General features: G+C 38.2%; 1 protein-coding gene across 4 annotated transcripts in view; it reads left to right on the top strand.

Annotated features, from left to right (window-relative positions):
* GCNT4 (glucosaminyl (N-acetyl) transferase 4) overlaps positions 1 to 19,538 on the top strand; it is a 57,680-nt gene that overhangs the window by 29,023 nt on the left and 9,119 nt on the right. Inside the window, exon 1 of one of the 4 annotated variants that reach the window (XM_027864190.1) lies at positions 116 to 198. The exons of the other annotated variants lie outside the window; for them this stretch is intronic. The gene's annotated coding sequence lies outside the window, so the exon portion shown is untranslated. Of the gene's footprint in view, positions 1 to 115; positions 199 to 19,538 lie in introns of those variants that run through there. 4 annotated transcript variants of the gene reach the window in all.

The following is a 19,538-nucleotide window of genomic DNA, read 5'->3' as shown; positions in this document are numbered from 1 at the left end:
CTGTGCACATAATTGTTAACTTAATTGTTTGTAAGTAGATAGTGTAAAAGTAAAAACTGATCCTTTTGGGGACCATTTCTCATGCCTCTTTTTATCATCCTTAGAACCTAGCATCACTCTGTGCAGTTGAACTCCTTTGTAAAAGGAAAAGATGAGATCAGATGACTTATAAAGTTCCTTTCAGCTCTGGATCCTTTGGTAAGATCTTCCACAAAGTAGTTATCAAAAAATGTTCCCTGATGACCATTCATTGTTAGAGCTGGAAGAGACCATAGAGGTTTTCAGTCTAACTCCATTATTTTGCAGATAAAGAAACTTGAGTCATGAAAGGTATTTATTTGACTGGCCTAAGACTACCCAGCTCACGGGTGGGAGAGCCACATCTAGATCCTTGCCCTTCAAACTCCCAGCCCTTTTCTCCTTTCACTGAACCATGCTGTTAACACTGAAGAACACAGCATCCTCCTTCAATCTTGTTTTCACTGATAATTTGCTTAATATACCCTGCTTTTTTCCCCCAAAGTTAGCAGAAAGATTAGGTTCAGCTCCTCCATAGTCAAATGATGACAATTTCAGGAATTCTAAATTGGTGGGGTTACTTTACAAAAATAAAGAACACCATGATATGAGAAATAGCAATTGTTTGTAGGTAGGTAGGCTGTAGCAGTATGACAAAATGACAATACTACCTAAATACTCATTCAATGCCATAACAATTGAAATACAAAAGGATTAGTTTATAGAGCCAGAAATAATAACAACAAAATCCATCTTGAAGAACAAAAGGTCAAAACCCTCAAGAGAAATTATTTTTAAAAGTGAGAAGGAAGAGGGGGCAAGTAGTGCCAGATCTGAAACTTTAATACAAAGAGGTAATTATCAAGGTCATTTGGTATTTGTTAAAAAATAGAAAAGGTGATCAGTGGAACAGATCAGTACACAACATATAGAAGCAAAAAAAAAAAAAGACTAGTAAAGTATTCAATGAGCATAATAACCCTAACTATTTGGGTAAGGACTCGTTATTTAACAAAAATAGTGGATAAAACTGGAAAGCCATCTGGCAGGAATTCGGTTTAGACTAGGGTTGGGGAATCTGCTGCCTCGAGGCCACATGTGGCCTTCTAGGTCCTTGGGGTATAGCCTTTTAACCAAAGTTTTCAAAAGCCCAGGTTTTACCAAACAAATCCTTTTATTAAGGGGATTTGTTCTGTGAAGTTTGGATTCAGTCAAAGGGCTGCGTTTGAAGTTACTCAATGGGGCATACCCCTCCATAGCACCACTGGGTTTGTACCCCAAACAGTTCTAAGAAAGAGGAAAAGAACTCATATATACAAAAACAATTATAGTGGCTCTCTTTGTTAGAGCAACGAACTGGAAACCAGAGAAGGAGAGGAATTCTAACAGTCAGGGACTGGCTGAAGAAATGATAGCATATGAAAATGACGAAATATTACTATGCCATGAAAAATGATGAAAGAAATGGTTGATGATGAATGGTTGATAAAAGAGAAACCTGGGAAGACTTGTAAGAATTAATATATAAACTATCAAAGAGCAAGCAGAGCCTAGAGAACGGTTTATACCATAACAACAATGTTATATCTATATGTTATTCCATCATTTCAATCATGTCTGACTCTTCTTGACCCCATTTGGGATTTTCTTGGCAAAGATACTAGAGTGCTTTGCATTTCCTTCTCCAGCTCATTTTACAGGTGAAGAAACTGAGGCAAACCGGGTTAAATGACTTGCCCAGGGTCACACAGCTACAAAGTATCCAAGGCCATATTTGAACTCAGGAAGATCAGTCTTCCAGACTCCAGGCCTCTGTCCACTGTACCTCCTAGCTGCCCCATGTATAGATATCTATATACTAGATAGATAGATACTTTATATACATGTTTGATGTAACAATATCAAAAAATAATTTTGAAAGACACAATTCAAGAGAACCAATGATGAAGCATGTTGCTTACCTCCTGACAGAAAGGTGACAGACTCAGTGTACAGATAACATACATGGACACGGTAGGAATTTATTTTGTCTAATTATACATATTTGTTACAAAAGTTTGGGTTTTTGTTTTTCAATGGAGGAAGGTAGGGGTGATATTGATAGCCTTGTCAAAAGAAAAAAGGAAAGAAAGAAGAGGGTCACTGAAGTATTTTTTAAAATAATAGCCAGCATTTATGTAATGCTTCCAGGTTTGCAAATTACTTTATGTATGTTATTTTATTTGATCCTCACAACAACCCTGTGAAGTATTATTATGCTATTATCATCCCTATTCTACAGATGAGGAAACTGAGGCTGAAAAAGTTTAAATGACTAGCCCATAGTGGCTAAGTAAGTTTCTGCTGATGGATTTGAACTCAGGTCTTCCATGATAAATAGAAGAGTACAGAAGGAAGGCCAGCAAGAAACACAGATTAGAACAGCCTTGAAAGTTACATGCTAAAATTTTTATACAGTTAAAAGGAAGAGCTATACATAATCAAAATGTGTAGTTTCATGTACTGTTCTTTTTTTCTGTCCTGCTTTGTATATGAAAATGCTCCATTTTGTTTAAGTTCAGAATTTTCAAAAAAGATGAAATGAAGTTTTATTGCAAGTCCCTGAGATCACAGATCCAGCAAAGTAATTTTTGCCCAAAGCCCTATACTTCTGGTAATCCCAAACAAAATTTTTCTGAACACCATGAAGAACTCATTTTCCCTGATCTGTAAAATTTTTATTATTTTTAATTTGGCTACTATTCTTAGTGTTTTACTCTACTTGTTCATGTACCAGAGACCTCATGGCTATGTGTATTTAAAAATTATATAAATTATGAGCAGATACAAAATGGTGCCCAAAAGGTGCTTTCGTATGTTTTTTAAAAGAATAATCAAACTTCTTTCTTGTGTGTGTTGCATGTGTACCTGCATGAGTCACTATGACCAATCATTTGATCATAGGAAGAAAAATAAATTGCTTTCTCTCTTCTGTTTGTTTCATCAGCTTCAGCAACTCTTCCAACTTCCAGGTCCCTTTCTCACACCCCAGTCTTGTTCCTCCCACACATACTCAGAGTCTGGCTAACCCTCCCCAGTGCTCTCAAATGGCCCTAGCCAGACTCCATAGGCCTCTTACTCTCTTGTTGCCCAATTTTTACTTCTTTACTCATAAGCTTCTTAGGATAGTTTCAACACTGTATGTGGTTGTGTGCATATGCATATATGTACTATTTGTGTTTGGAGAATTGTACTTCTAAAACCTGGAATTAGAGTATGTTAGAAATAAAAGAGATATTAGAAATCCTCTATTCTACCAACATGTCCCCAGTACTCTTCCAAGACACATTCTAAACAATGGGAACCTAAGGACCAAAGAACTGAAGATTTGTCCAGTGTCACATAGCAAAATTGTTGGCAGATTGAACAAGGATGTGAGTCAAGTCATCCTGGTTTCTCTTTCTTTCCACAACATCATCCAAAACTCAGGCATTATCTAGCAGTTAGGTGGAGCAGCGAATAGAGTGCCAGGCCTGGAGTCAGGGAGACTGGAGTTCAAATCTGGCTTCACATACTTAGTAGCTGTGTGACCCTGGACAAGTCACTTAACCCTGTTTGCCTCAGTTTCCTCATCTGTAAAATGAGCTGGAGAAGGAAATGGCAAACCATTCCAGTATTTTCGCCAAGAAGACCTCAAATGGGGTCACAAAGAGACAGACATGACTGAAAAAACAACAGACATAGAACTCAGAAACATATAGAGTAGCTTGTCAGAATGAGTTAGTAAAGTTAGACATGCTATGGATGGATCATCACAGTGAAGCAAACCATGCTAGTTGTGAAGCCTATTAATCAAGTATCTGGGCATGCTTCTTTGAATTGGAAAACCCAGACTGATCCCCAGATGCTGATTTACATTTATTTCTAGTCCTGGTCAAGCCTGAAGTCATTTCTGGGGCATCCTCTTGATAAAAAGCGGTGTCGCCTAGCAGCTAAGAGGCTGGTTTCACAGAAAAGCACAGAAAGACTTACATGAACTAATGAGAAGTGAAGTTAGGAGAGCCACAATTGCTACCACAACGTAAATGGAAATAATCACACAACAATAAAAATTAATATTGTGAAAATATAAAGATTAAACTTGGCCCCAAAGAGCTATGGGAAGATGCCACTCCGTACTCCATTGCAGAGTTAGCAGGTCCACAGGTGGGGAATACTGTATTTCAGTCAGATTTTTCTTTTATATATTCATTGGTTTTGCTGAAATTTTTTTGCCCTTTTCTTTCTCTTTAAAAAAAAATTCTTGGAGCAGCTACGTGGCACAATGGATAGAGCCCAGCCCTGGAGTCAGGAGGACCTGAGTTTAAATCCAGCCTCATACACTTGACACTAGCTGTGTGACCCTGGGCAAGCCACTTAACCCCATTGCCTAACAAAAAAAAAATTCTTTGCAATATAGAATGGCTCTCTGAGAGGGATTAAGGGAAGGGATAGTGGGGAAATCTAAGTGATGAAAAAACAAAATATATTATGAAAATCTATTTTTAAAAAGTAGCCTTGGAAGGGGCAACTAGATGGTACAGTGGAAAAAGCTCTGGCCTTGGAGTCAGGAGAACCTGAGTTCAAATCCAGCCTCAGACACTTGACCCTTACTAGCTGTGTGACCTTGGGCAAGTCACTTAACCCTGATTGCCTCACCAAAAAAAAAAAAGTAGCCTTGGAGCCAAGAAGACAAGGCCTCAGGTCCTGCCTCTGGCACAAATTATCTGTGTGACCCTGAGCAAGTCACATAAACTTGAGGCAGCTTTCCAAGACTCTTAAGTTGCAAAAAAGATACTGACCTGGATTGGTAGGAAGAAAGGAGGGAAATAAGCATTTATTAAGCATCTACAGTGTGCCAGGACCTTTTCAGATGTCTCGTTTGGTCTTCACAACAACCCTAAGAGGGAGGTGTTAGTATTACTCCTATTTTACAGTTAAAGAGATTGAAGTAAACAGTGGTACATGACTTGCCCAGGGTCACACAGCTAATACATGTCTGAGGCTAAATTCGGGTCCTCCTGACGCTAGCTCCAGCACTCTCTCCTCTCTGCCTCCTTGCTGCCTCTAGAAAGAATTTTCTCATCAGTTAGTCACTGGTGTCATGAAATCTCATTTTTGTATTTATCTCCTCTGAACAGTTGCTGCCACTTGGAATAAATGCTTGTTAATTTGTTGATCAGTTGGTGAAGGGAAAACCTGCTCCCTCTTCCAAAATTCATCTTCCTCTTCCCCAACACACAACACACACCCCATTTTTATAGGAAGAAAGAATTAGAGCTGGAAGGGACCTTAAGAGTCACAGAGTCCAACTCCTGGGGCCCCGAGAAGTTAGGTGACTTATCCAGGGTCACACAGCTAGCGATAATAATAATTGCCAACACAGAGTGCTTTAAGATTTGCAGAGTACTTTGCATATATTATCTTATTTCAACCTGGGCACACCAAAGAATTTTGGGTGGCCAGTGAAAAATGTAAAAGAAAACATCCTTTGTACGTAGAGGAAATCCTTTGGCAGGCAGCAGCTTGTGTAGGCCTGTCTTATTTGATTCCCACTAATACCCTGTGGGTAAGTCAGTCAATCAGCAAGTATTCATTAGGAAGTTACAATGTGCCACACACTGTGCTATGATTGTCCTCATTTTTCAGTTAAAGAAACTGGGTTGTTAGCTTAAGCATCTAATAAGTGTCTGAGCCAAGATATGAACCCACTCCTTCCTGACTCCAAGTCTAGCATTTATCCACTCACTATATGACCTAAAGCTCCCTTGAGCAGATTTGGGAGGGAGGCTTTGGATATAAGCCTTCCTGACTCCAGGTCTAGTACTTTATCCATTAAACCATCCAGCTGCCATTGGCCAAGTGTCTAAAACAGGATTTGAACTCAGCTCTTCCCAACTTCAAGTCCAGTGTTCTCTCTACCCTGGCAGGCTGCCCTGATCCATCACCATGACACCCCTCCTATAAGTATCACTGTTGTTCTTCACTCAGGATTTCTGCTGTTTTGAAGAACAGTGATGGAAGGCTTGTATTTGTCAAATGAGTTTTTAAGCTTAACATTTTTCTGCTTGGACACCATTGGAAATCTTGTAGGTAAAGGGATTCTTTATTGAATTTATGTTTGAAAGAGAGTTGCTCATTCAGTCTCCAGTGTGAAGCAGATGATAACCTTCAGGGAATGATCTTAGGCCTGATATGCTTCAGTTGCAGGTGCCTTGGGCAAAAACACCTTTTCAAGGGCTGGCATCTGATTCCTCTGCAGGTACCATGGCAGGGTTTTGTCTTCATTTGTCAGCTGACCTTCAGGGACCTAAGAGAAGCTTTATCAAAGGGGATGCTTTGTTTACTTGTTCACAGAATGACAGTATCTTCAGCATTGTTTTGGCTGCCTTGGAGATAGTTTTTCCCAATAAGGATGAGAAAACAAGTCATTTTGAGTTTGCAACATCTAGGAAATGATCACAGCTAAAGATCGGTCTTAGAGAAAAACTGTTTATGGCTTCTGCAGAGCACAGTCTCAGTTGATTTTCATCTGATTTTAAAAGCACAAAGTTGGCAGAAGCCTTTTAAAGAAGTTAATTGACTTTGAAATATTGAACAGATAGGCTGTAGGACTATGGTTCTGAAAGGAACTACCAAAGGTTGTTTAGTTATGGTATCATAAGTTTTGAGGTTGAAGGGAGCTTAGAGTCCATCTAGTGTAGTGCCTAATTTAACAAATGGGGAAACTGAGGCTCAGCTAGATTAAGTGTATTGCCCAAGGTCATACAAGTTGCTTAATAGGTAGTAGAGCTCAAGCCCCTAAGCCAGGGGTGGGGAACCTGTGGCCTCAAGGCCACATGTGGCCCTCTAGGTCCTCAAGTACAGCCCTTTGACTGAATCCAAATTTCAAATCAGCTGAAGAAGGAAATGGAAAACCTCTCTAGTATCTTTGCCATGAAGATCCCAAATGGGGTCACAAAAAGTAAAACATGACTGAAAAACAACTGAACAACAAAAATGTATCAGGCATTTTACAATTATTATCTCATTTGATCCTCACAACGGTCCTGGGAGGTAAGGACTACTATTATCCTCATTTTACAGATGAGGACACTGAGGCAAACAAGGTTGAGTGACTTGCCCAGGGTCACAGAGCTAGTAAGTGTCTGAGGCCGGATTTGAACTCAGGAAAATGAGTCTCCCTGACTCCAGGTCCAGCACTCTGTGCACAATGGTGCCACCTAGCTGCCCGTACTCTAAGTTCCTACTAATAAATAAATCTCTAGAACAAGATGACATCCACCAAGAGCTGAAAGAACTAAAGAATGAAATTGTGAAACTACAGGACAGAATGTATTACTTGTAAAATAAATGAGACAGTGACCCTAAGGTTAACTTCTGTTCATAAGAAGGGATTCAGCATTGACCCTGGGAACTACAGATGTGTATGACTCTTGCTTCTGGACAAGCTCAGAAGGATTACTGAACAGAGTACAAAATTCCAGTCCATATAAAAGTACAGGAAAAGACAAAATGTACTTGGAAGGGAAAATCATGCCTGTTTTAATGGACTCATAGAATCTTAAGAGTTGGAACCAACTCTCGAAGTCATCTATTTCAACAATAACAGTACTAGAGTGGTGTGGGATGACAGGGGCACTAATATATCAGAGGAACAGTGAGTTGGTCCAGTCTAGAAAAAATTTGGAGTATAAGAATATGAGAAAGGTGATTAAATGGTTCATTCCCCTTGACCATCAGTCTCCCTCCTGGACATAGACCCCAGCAAGAGTACAAAAAACAGAAAGGAAAGTCTTGTAATATACATCACAATATTCATTGCAACACTTTCTGTGCTGAGGACTAAAAACAAAGTGAGTATTCATCACATGGGCTATGGCTGAACAAATTGTGGTATTTGAACATAACGGGTTATTATTATGCAATGAGAAATGATGATTAGAAGGAAGTCAAGGAAACAAGGGAATACTTGTGTAAACTAATATAGAAGGTGAGAAGAACCAGAGAGGTAATATATACAATGGCTACAATAATGTAAATTAAAAGAATACTAATAGGAAAACAAATTCTGAGTAATTAGAAAGAACAATTTTATTGCAGCTAGGTGGTGCAGTGGACAGAATGCCTAGCTTGGAGTCAGGAAGACGAGTTCAAATGTAGCCTCAGACACTTAATGGCTGTGTGATCCTAGACAAGTCACTTCACCCTGTTGGCCTCAATTTCCTCATCTGTAAAATGAGCTGGAGAAGGAAATGGCAAACCACTCCAATATCTTTGCCAAGAAAACCCCAAATGGGGTCACAAAGAGTTGGACGTGGCTGAACAACAGTAACAACACCTTCATTATTGGCTGTCTTATATATGATGCTTTTTCATTGTCCATTTAAGTTAGAAAGAAAATTCTGGCAATCAATCAATAAACATTTATAAATATTAGCTAGCATTTCAATAGCATTTGAAGGTTTGCAAAGTGCTTTACTTGTGTTATCTCTTTTGACCCTCGCAACAACCCCGTGAAATAAGTGCCATTTTCTCTCTTCTACCAATGAGGAAAATGAGGCTAGAAGAGGTGCTCAGAGTCATATCAAATGTCTGAGGAAGGATTTGAACTCAGGCCTTCCTGACTCTAGGTGTAGGACTCCAGGCATTGTACCACCAGTTTCAATATCATGTAACTGACTGTGTGCTAGGTACTGGGTAACAATCCCTCTTCAAAGGCAATATTAATAAATTAAAATACTAAATTCTGGCCATAAAAAAGAACATAAAACCCATCCAAATTCTATGGGGATCAGTCTTTATATAGAGGTATTTATGACAAAGGGGGAATTATATATGCTGAGGGATTTTTTTCCCTCAAGAAAGAATTCTAAAATAGCAATTTTCAGCGAGCCAAATTTTGTCACTACTTACTCGTCTGTTTTTCTGTCATCAGTTACTCATTGATTTACTCACAGTAGTGAGTAATTGATGACAGAACTTGGCTCAAAACAACTTATCAACCTCTTTTTTAAAAGCACTTCCACTTCCATTTGAAGATTGACATTTCATAGGCATGTTGCTAGAAATACAAAAAGAATGCAAAAAAGAGGGGGGAATCATAAAACTCTCCAACATTTCTCAAGATTCATTTTTATGATTCCAAAAACACTTTCATGGTAAAACGGTAAAAAGCACTGGTGTCCCCAGGGATAGAGTGCTGGGCCTAGAGTCTGGAAGACCTGAATTCCAATGTAGTCTCAGGTATTTACTGTGGGTGTGACCCTGGGCAAGTCACTTAACCTCTGTCTGTCTCTATTTCCTCATCTGTAAAATGGGGTACATACTTACTAGCTGTGTGGCCCTGGGCAAGTCACTTGACCCTGTTTGTCTCCATTTCCTCATCTGTAAAATGAGCTGGAGAAGAAAATGACAAATCACTCCAATATCTGCCAAGAAAACCTCAAATGGGATCACAAAGAATGGAAAACAATTGAAATGACTGAACCAAAATGGAAGATAAGAGAGTACTTACCTCCCAGAGTGACTGTGAGGATCAAAGAAGATAACCCATGGCCTCAGTCCACATGTGGCCTTGAGGCTGCAGGTTCCCCATCTCAGTCTTTATGTTAATTCAGTTTAAAAAAATAAATAAAATGGAAGGAGATGTGGAAACTTGTGTAAAATATTGTCTAGGCCCAAAAATGGTACAGATGTAATGGGGTGAAAATACAACCTTCTATTCCTACAAAAGGACGTTGCTATGCCATTTACTAAAGTTGTTGTTGTTGTTTTTATTGGGTCGTTTCCAAATCTTCATGACCCCATGTGGGGTTTTCTGGGCAGAGAGACTAGAGTGGTTTGCCATTTCCTTCTACAGCTCATTTTACAGAAGAGAAAACTGAGGGAAACAGGGTAAAGTGACTTGCCCAGGGTCACACAGCTAGTAAATGTCTGAGGCCAGATTTGAACTCAGAAGATGAGTTCCTGATTCCAAGCCTCGTCCTCTATGTGCTGAGGCAAGTTGCTACCCCAATTTGGCCATTTACAAAAAGACTTTTGCTTTAAATTTTTTTTTTAAAGTCTCTGTTGCTCCCTTCATGGTGTTTCCAGACCTCTTCTCCACTGACTGCTTCTCCTTTAGACCCCCATCTTACAACACGTGTCTAGTCTTCTGGATTCATTTACTTTGGTGTCCTCTTCTTTTTGACTCTAGTATGATAATTCTTTCTTCACCTTGTTAATCCTTTCTATTACATCTCCAAACAGCACCTCCTACAAAATAGACATACATATATCCCTTGAGATCTATTAATTACCTCTGGTTTTTGGTATAGATTGGCCTCATCCAGGGTCAGACTTGAGAAATATTTTTTTTTCTTTCTAGCAAAGAAAACCTTAAAATGTTTACATAAATATGAGTCATTGCTGTTATGAATATAGTTAGATACTGACTTTAAAATATAAGGCAATTAAAGTTAAACCTTTCATGAGAATGTTAAATAAATTTTAAGAAAATAAAGAACCCATAAGTTTATGTAGGTATCTCCTTTCTTGTAGAATTTGTGTGTCATGATCAGAGACAATTTCACTCTATCACAGAATGGAAGAAACAGGAAGTTGGTAAGGGGCCAAGGTCTGAAATAGCAGATTAGGGTGAGCTAAATGCTCGGGTCCTCAATGGTCTAAAAGTCACTGAAAAGACTTCAACTGTCTTTCCCAGGCTTTAAATCTGACAGCTCCTTTTCCCCCCTTCCCTTGCTTTTGCATCTTCCCTTTCCTGTTTACCCCCAGACCATTAAGTTAGTACCCATCTGCTTCTTTTAATTGCACAAAAACTACATTTGCCAACCAAATTACATAAAATTGTCTGGTGAGGTACCCTTTCTTCTTGTAATGCGGCAAGTCAACAGACACATTCAGCAGTTTTTCATAATGTGGAGTAGGTTTTTGAATGTTTCTTAAGAAAGGAAAGGAGCTTCCTTGATTAATTCTGTGCTCTGGCTGAGGTTGAATGCTCATTGGGGGGTGTTACTGGAATGATGGGAGCGGGGGTGGTGGTGGTAGTAGCCTTGGGTGCAATTGGGGGGCTTTGAATAAAAATAAAGGGGTAGTGGAAGCATAAGGAAAGAAGAGAAGATATGAAAATTTTGAAAAAACATTTGTACATGTTTCATCTATTGTGTAAGAGAGTTAAAGTCATAGTGATTACATCAGTGATCAAGTCTGCCGACAGGTCTTAACAACCAAGTGTTGCCAGGCTAGTGTGTACTCGAATTGTCAGTATGCATTGGCAGGAATATGTGCATGTAATGACTTGTTTACAATACAATACTATATGGTTACATGACACAATATTGCATCAACTAAATTTCAATGCAGGAAAAAAACACAAATTTACAATAAATTATTAAATTTAAGATACAACATTAAAATTTTTTTTGAAATTATGCATATTTTAAAAAAAATATTAAAAGGCTAAAGAAAGATTTTCAAGGGGGTGCTGAGTAATTTTTTTAAAGGAGGTGGTAGGCCAAATAAGTTTGACCAATGGAGAAATTCTACCTACTTACTGCTCCCCTATTGCCACTTTTCCCCACCCTACCCCCAAACATATACACGTTTGTGGATCAGGACTTAAGACCTTCTAACTGACTGGCCTTTGGGGAGAAGGATGTTTTTTCTACAAGCATGGCATGAACTTTGTCAACACATTGATGAAGCTTAGTATTAGAAAAGACATATCCCCTAGTTGATAAATGATGAAAAGATATGAATAGACAGTTTTCAGACGAAGAAATTATAGCTATCTATAGTCATGAAAAAATGCTCTAAATTTCTATTGATTAGAGAAACGCAAATTAAAACAACTCTGAGGTATCACCTCACACCTATCAGATTGTCTAATATGACAAATATTGGAGAAGATGTGGGAAAATTGGAACACTAATGCATTGTTGGTGGAGTTGTGAACTGATCCAACCATTCTGGAGAGCAATTTGGAACTATGCCCAAAGGGCTATAAAACTTTACATACCCTTTGATCCAGCAGTATCATTAAAAAAAAAAAAAAGGAAAAGGAATCACATGTATAAAAATACTTATAGCAGCTCTTTTCTGGGGAGAAAGAATTAGAAGTTGAGGGGAAGCCCATCAATTGGTGAATGGCTGAACAAGTTGTGGTATACGAATGTAACGGAATACTATTGTGCTATAAGAAATGATGAGCAGGCAGATTTCAGAAAAACCTGGAAGAATTTACATGAACTAATGCTGAGTGAATTGAGCAGAACCAAGAGAACATTGTACACAATTATAGCAACATTGTGCGATGACCATCTTTGATAGACTTAGCTCTTTTCAACAATGCAATGATCAAAGACAATTCTATAAGACTTGTTAGGGAAAATGCTATCCATATCCAGAGAAAGAACTAAGGAGTCTGAATGCAGATTGAAGCATACTATTTTCTCTTTTTTTTTTGTTGGTTTTTTCTTTCTTGTGGTTTTTCCCTTTTGTTCTGATTCTTCTTTCACAACTTGACTAATGTGGAAATATGTTTAATGTGATTGTACATGTAAAACCTATATCAGATTGCTTGCCATCTTGGGGAAGTGAAAAGGAAGGGAGGGAAGGAGAGGGGAAAAAAATTTGGAATTCAGAATCTTATAAAAGTGAATGTTGAAAAGGAAATAAATAAAAATACAAAAAAAAAAAAGGAAAGGAAAGGAAAAGACATATCCAGTGCTGCAATGATGTCCAAAAAAACCTATTGGAACTTAGCTCCACGGTGGGGTCATTCAGCCAGAGGTCGCTGACCTGTGTGATACCTGGCCTTGATACTAGCCATTCCAAAGCTGTCTGTGTCTCCAGAGCCAAGTCTACATAAAACCAGAGCCTAGGATAGCTGCTAGGAAGGATGCCCACCTGAGTACTAACCTCTACACCACTAGCTTGAAGACACTCACCTACACCATGTGAACTTTTTGACACTGAAAAATCCGATTTTTTCCTGGCATGTGGGCAATATACATATTATATGGGTGTATGTGTGTGCATGCACCCCACACAGTGGACTAGTGGATAGAGAATCAGCCTAGGAATCAGGAAGATGGGTTCAAGTGCTGCATCTGATATGTATTGGCTGTGTGACCTTGAGCAAATCATTCAAACCACAGTATCTCCAGATAACTCTGTATATTTCAATCTCCAGAATGGGATAGGTCTGCTTTGGTAAAGGGAGTTCCCTCATCAGGAATTCCTTGTTAAAATGAAGTCACAGGTCTAGTAAGAGTACATGTACACATATGTACATACAACCATGCACACATATGTAAGGGTATGTCTGTGTGTATGTTTTTTAAACCAGACCTGTGATTTCATTGGCATATGAAACTCCTTATGAGGATTCTCTACATAAATACATATGTGGATCTGTTTGTGTGTACATCTTTTTAAGCCTCTAGTCAATGCTTTTAGGATTTTCAGGCAAGTCTGCTTGTTGATTTCAATATCAGAAAAAACCATGTTCAGTTGATTGATTCTGTCTGTGAATTCATTTGGTGCTGTAGCGTTCTGCCCTGCCTGCCCCACTGTTTTTATAGAATCCATTTGTCATAGTTTTATAGTTATGGCAGCCATGAATCCCAGAGTTTCTAGGGCAGATCTGGTTTCAAATGTTGTCCCATTGTCCTCATAAACCATTGAAATGTTCTAGAAATTTCTATATTTGGACAGTAAAATTATATTGAAAATGTACACAAATCCCAAGAGAGAATCACAGGCTGAAAAAATATAACTACCCATAGAAAGGGGCATTCTATTCCTTATTATATAGATATATGGCTTTGTAAGTATGCCTCTGACTAACTTTAGAGTGTAGTGTAGTGGTGACAATTGGGACATTTCTAGTAGCAAAGCCCAGGAAATCAGGTGCATATGCTAATATAAAAACCTCCAGGCAATTTGTGGTAGTGAGGCAAAGTTGATATTGTAAGAGGTGGTTATAATAAATTATTTCCAGGTGGTTTATGGTTTATAGTGTATTCAAAATTATTTAGTAATGGAAATTTAAATTTTAAAATCAGTTTACAGGCAAGAAAAGAAAGTGTACTTTTAATAAGTCTTTGTTAAAGGCCTATCCTTTTAAAAGAAATGTGGTAGTCAATAAGCATTTATTAGGCAACTACTATGTTCCAGGCACTGAGAATGATAGACATTTAATATTGCTCACCAAAAATAGTAGCAAAATAAACATTACTCACTTGTTCGGTCATTTCAGTTGCATTGTGACCCCATTTTCTGTTTTTTTTGGAAAGGATACTAGAGTGGTTTGCCATTTCCTTCTCTGGCTCATTTTACAGATGAGGAACTAAGGCAAAATAGATGAGGTGACTTGCCCAGGGTCACACAGCTAGGAAGTGTCTGAGGTCACATTTGAACTCAAGAAGATGAGTCTTTCTGATTCCAGGCCCAGTGCTCTATCCACCATGCCACCTAGCTTGCCCAACATCAGTCACAGTAAGAGGTTAAAAAAAATAGTTTTCAGTTCTGTAGTTTCCAGTGTTTCATTAAAGAAATGTCACAAAAGATAATTTTAGTTCAATTCAACAAGGATTTATGGGCAGACTAAGGGCAGACATCTATCTGAAGTCTCCCAACATTCCTCTCTAAACAACTTTAAAATAATACCTCAAATAAAATTTTGGAGCAGCAAAGCCAAAAAATTACAGTGAGACATTTTACTGACCTAAGAAAACTTAAGAGGTTGGCAGGAAAAGTCTGTGATACTGGGATGGAGGCCTGTTAGGAGCCCACATATGTGTCCAGCAATAGTGACCAAAGCACCAGCAGCTGCAGCTTCAGGAGCTCTCAGCCCAGAGACAGTGAGGGGATCTGACAACTGCTCAGAAAGAGATTACAGAGGACTTTTTGCTGGCACTGGCTATAGCTGGCAGTGCTTGGCAATTCTTGCTCATACATGGGTTTGGGTCACAGTTCCAGTATGGAGAGACCTCCCAGGGGTGGTCACAAGGGATCAGGGTTGCAGTTCTAAAACAAAGAAAGCAATAGCACTTATGGCTGCAGGGCACCAGGATCCCTTCCTGAGTAAAGACCAGAGCACAGATCAAGAGATCAGTGACCATACCTCTCCCAGGATTACAAAAAAACTTGCAGACTACCAGAACTAGCTCTGAAAATAGCAACAGGAAGGGAGCAGCTAGGTGGTGCAGCAGATAGAGCACCGGCCCTGGAGTCAGGAGGACCTGAGTTCAAAATCTGGCCTCAGACACGTAACACTCACTAGCTGAGTGACTTTGGGCAAGTCACTTAACCCCAACTGCCTCACCAAAAAGAAAGAAAAGAAATAGCAGCAGGAAGCTTAGGACAGTACCTCCCCACTCCCAGGTGAGCAGAGCCCAACTTTTACACAAAGTTCAAAGTCAAGAAATAAACTGGAAAAATGAGCAAACAATCAAAAGAGAATTTGGACGTAAAAAGTTACTATGGTGTCAGGGAAGACCAAGACATAAACTCAGAAGAAGACAACAATGTGAAAGCAGCTACCCCCCCCCCCGCAAAAAAAAAAAGGCTCAAAGGAAAAATATTAATTGGACCCAAACTCAACAAGTATTCTTGGAAGAGTTAAAGAAATGAGTGGTAGAGGGGAAATTGGGAAAAGAAATTAGAGTGATATAAGAAAATGATGAAAAAAGAATTAATTGCTGGTAAAAAGAGGTACAAAAATACTGAAGAAAATAACACCTTAAAAAACAGAATTGGCCAAATAGCAAAAGAGGCACAAAAATCCACTGAAGTGAAGAACTCCTTAAAAAGCAGAATTGGCCAAATAGAAAAAGAGGTCCAAAAGCTCACTGAAGAAAACAGTTCCTTAAAAATTAGAATTGATTAATTGAAAGCTAATGACTTCATGAGACATCAAGAAATAATAAAACAAGGTCAAAATAATGAAAAAAAATAGAAGAAAATATGAAATATCTCATAGGAAGAAGAATGGATCTGGAAAATAGATCAAAGAGTGATAATTTTAAATTATTGGACTACCTGAAAGCCATGATCAAAGAAAGAGCCTAGACATCATATTTCAAGAAATTATCAAAGAAAACTGCCGTGGTATCTTAGATCCAGAGAGTAAAATAGAAATTGAAAGAATCTACCAAAAGAATCTACCAATCACTTTTTGAAAGAGATCACAAAATGAATATTATAGCCAAATTCCAGAGCTCCCAGGTCAAAGAGAAAGTACTTCAAGGAGCCAGAAAGAAACAATTCAAAAGTCATGGAGTCACAGACAGGATCACACAAGATTTAGTGGCTTCTATGAGCAGAGGGTTTAGAATATGACATTCCAGAAGGCAAAGGAGTACAGATTACAACCAAGAATAACCTATCCAGCAAAACTGAGTGTAATTTGGTGTGGATATGGATATTTAATGAATTAGAGGATTTTCAATAATACCTGATGAAAAGACCAGAGCAAAATAAAAAATTTGACTTTCAAATATAAGACTCAAGAAAAACATAAAAAGATAAACATGAAAGAGAAATCCTAAGGGACTTGATAAAGTTGAACTGTTTAAATTCCCATATAGGAAGATGATACCTATAACTCCTAAGAATTTTATCATTATTAGGGCAGTTAAAAGGAGTTTACCTTTACAGAGGGCATGAGTGTGAGTTGATTATATAGGAAAGGTCTCAAAAAATGAAGGGATGAAAAAGAGGGATATACTGGGAGAAGGGGGAAGAGAAAGGTAGGATGAGGAAATTTTTCTTACATAAAAAAGGTGTTCAAGGAAGAGCTTTTGCAATGGAAGGAAAAATGGGGCAGGAGATAGCAGGCCATTCTTGAACCTTGTTCTCACTGGAACTATTTCAAAGAGGGAAGAATACACACACACACACACACACACACACACACACACACACTCACTCAATTATGTATGGAAATGTAACTTACCCAATAGGAAAATAGAAGGGGATAAGAGAAAGGGCAGGGACATGATAAAAGGAAGGCAGATTAAGGTAGGCAGTTAGAAGCAAAACAGACTTTTGAGGAAGGATGGAGGAAGGGGAGAGAGAGAGAGAGAGAGAGAGAGAGAGAGAGAGAGAGAGAGAGAGAGAATGGCATGGAAGGAAATACACCGTTAATAATCATAACTGGGAATGGGAATGGAATGAACTCACCCATAAAACAGAAGTAGATTGCAGAATGGATTAGAAACCAGAACCCAACAATATGTTGTTTACAAAAGACAAATTAAAATAAAGGACTTGAACAGAATTGAATATGCTTCTGCTGAAGCAAAAAAGATAGAGGAAGCAATCATGATCTCAAAGCAAAAGCCAAAATAGACTTAATTAAAAGAGGTAATCAGGGAAATTACATTATGCTAAAAGATACCATAAATAATGAAATATCAAAAAATTTTACAGCAAGTTTCTCTGATAAAGACCTCATTTGTCAAATATAGAAGGAATCAATTTTATAAAAAATAAGCTATTCCTTAATTGATAAATGATCAAAGACTATACACAGGCAATTTTCAGAAGAAGAAATCAAAGTTATCTATAGTCCTAAAGCACTAATGCTCTAATGCATTAAAGCAAATTAAAACAACTCCGAAATACCAGCTTACACCTATCAGAAAGGACAAATGCTAGAGGGGATGAAAAAAAATAGGTATACTAGTGAACTGTTGGTGGAGTAGTGAACTGCTCCAACCATTTTGGAGAACAATTTGGAGCCATGCCGAAAGGGCTATAAAACTGTGCATACCCTTTGACTTAGCAAAACCACTATTAGATCTGTATCCCAAAGAGATCAAAGCAAAACAAAGAGGACCTATAGATACAAAAAAAATTTTTTGTAGTGTAGCTCATATTGTAATGGCAAAGAATTGGAAATCAAGGGGATACTCATCAGTTAGGGAATTGCTGAACAAATTGTGGCATATGATTATGATGGAATACTACTATGTTATAAGAAATAACCAGGGGAGTGATTTTAGAAAAACCTGGAAGAACATATATGAATTGATGTAAAGTGAAATGAGAACTGGGAGATCATTGTGCACAGTAACAGCAATGTTGTCTTGATGAACTGTGAAAGACTTGGCTATTCTGATGAATACAATGATCCAAGACAATTCCAAAGGACTCATGATGGTAAAATGTTAGCCACCTTCAGAGAGAGAACAGATGAACTCTGAGTGCAAATTGAAGTGTAATTGTCTCACTTTATTTTTCTTGTTTTTTAAAAAAAATGGCTAATGTGGAAATATGTTTTATGTGATTTCATATGTATAATTGGTTATATTGCTTGCCTGTCAGTGGTGGGGTGGGAGGAGTGGAAAGTTGAGAGAGAATTTGGAACTAGAAATATAAAAAAGAAAATAATGCCCCAAATTGATAAACAGCAAATTTAAATTTAAAAAAATTAATGCTTGTTTGAATGATTGAAAAAAACCACAACCAATCATTTATTAAGTGCTTGCTATATGCCAGGCACTGTGCTAGTCACTGTGGTTAGACAAAAATGAAATTGTCTTTGCCCCCAAAGAATAGACATTCTGTTGGAGGACAGGAGCAAGGAGAAACAGCAACAACAGGTACATTGAAAATTACTTATATAATAAAGCAGGTTTTAGGGGAAGGGCACTAGCAACCTGAATAAGTTGTGTATAGTACTCTTGCATATACTTAGTAAATGCTTGTTGCTTGATTGATAAGGAGCTCTGACCTCTTACTTTTACAGTTCCTGTGATGCAGAATCCCTTGCTGTCTAAGCAAAAAACATTTCCCATTCTCTCATTTCTATCCACATCAACATTACCCCTCCAATGTCTCATGTTGGTCTTTCTGCTCCTTCCACTGTGCTCTCTGAAATTCCCATTCCATAATTAATACATTGTAACTAACAATTAACACTTCATTCTGACCCATTTCCTCTTGTGTTCCTTATATCTTCTACCACTCACAGAGCCTGCTTTTCCTGGATGACACTGCATTCTTGGCCAGCCATCTTTTCCAATACTAGTCACAATTTCTCTCATACCTCTCCACATTCTTCCCTCTTACACTGATCCTACAGGGATCTTACACCCCATTGCCACTTCCGGACTTTCCCTCTGACACTCAGCAACCTCTACTCCTTTTAGGTTCACTTGGTCCAAATTTATCATTGAATTGGGATCCTGGTGGCAATTATCTACTGGTTCCTAAGTCATTCTCTGTCCTTTTCAAGGAACTTAATACCTGGTTCATAATCTTCTCCACTATATTCCCTCAGACACTCTGGGCTCCTTAATCCCCTCAATTCCTATGATCTACTCTATTCTTCCATTCCACCAAAACCACACTCACCTTTTACTTATAAGTGTTCCTTTTGCTTTATCAATAATTCTGAAATCCCTTTATGCAGCCACAATCTCTTATCATTCCATCCCTCCCTATGTCTTACTCTTTCTAAATTATTTGGATACTTCAAGGTAAAAGGT

This window comes from Vombatus ursinus, unplaced genomic scaffold (genome assembly GCF_900497805.2).
Source record: "Vombatus ursinus unplaced genomic scaffold, bare-nosed wombat genome assembly UNPS02014774.1, whole genome shotgun sequence".
Lineage (NCBI taxonomy): Eukaryota > Metazoa > Chordata > Mammalia > Diprotodontia > Vombatidae > Vombatus > Vombatus ursinus.
This window is presented reverse-complemented; position numbering and strand designations above follow the sequence as displayed.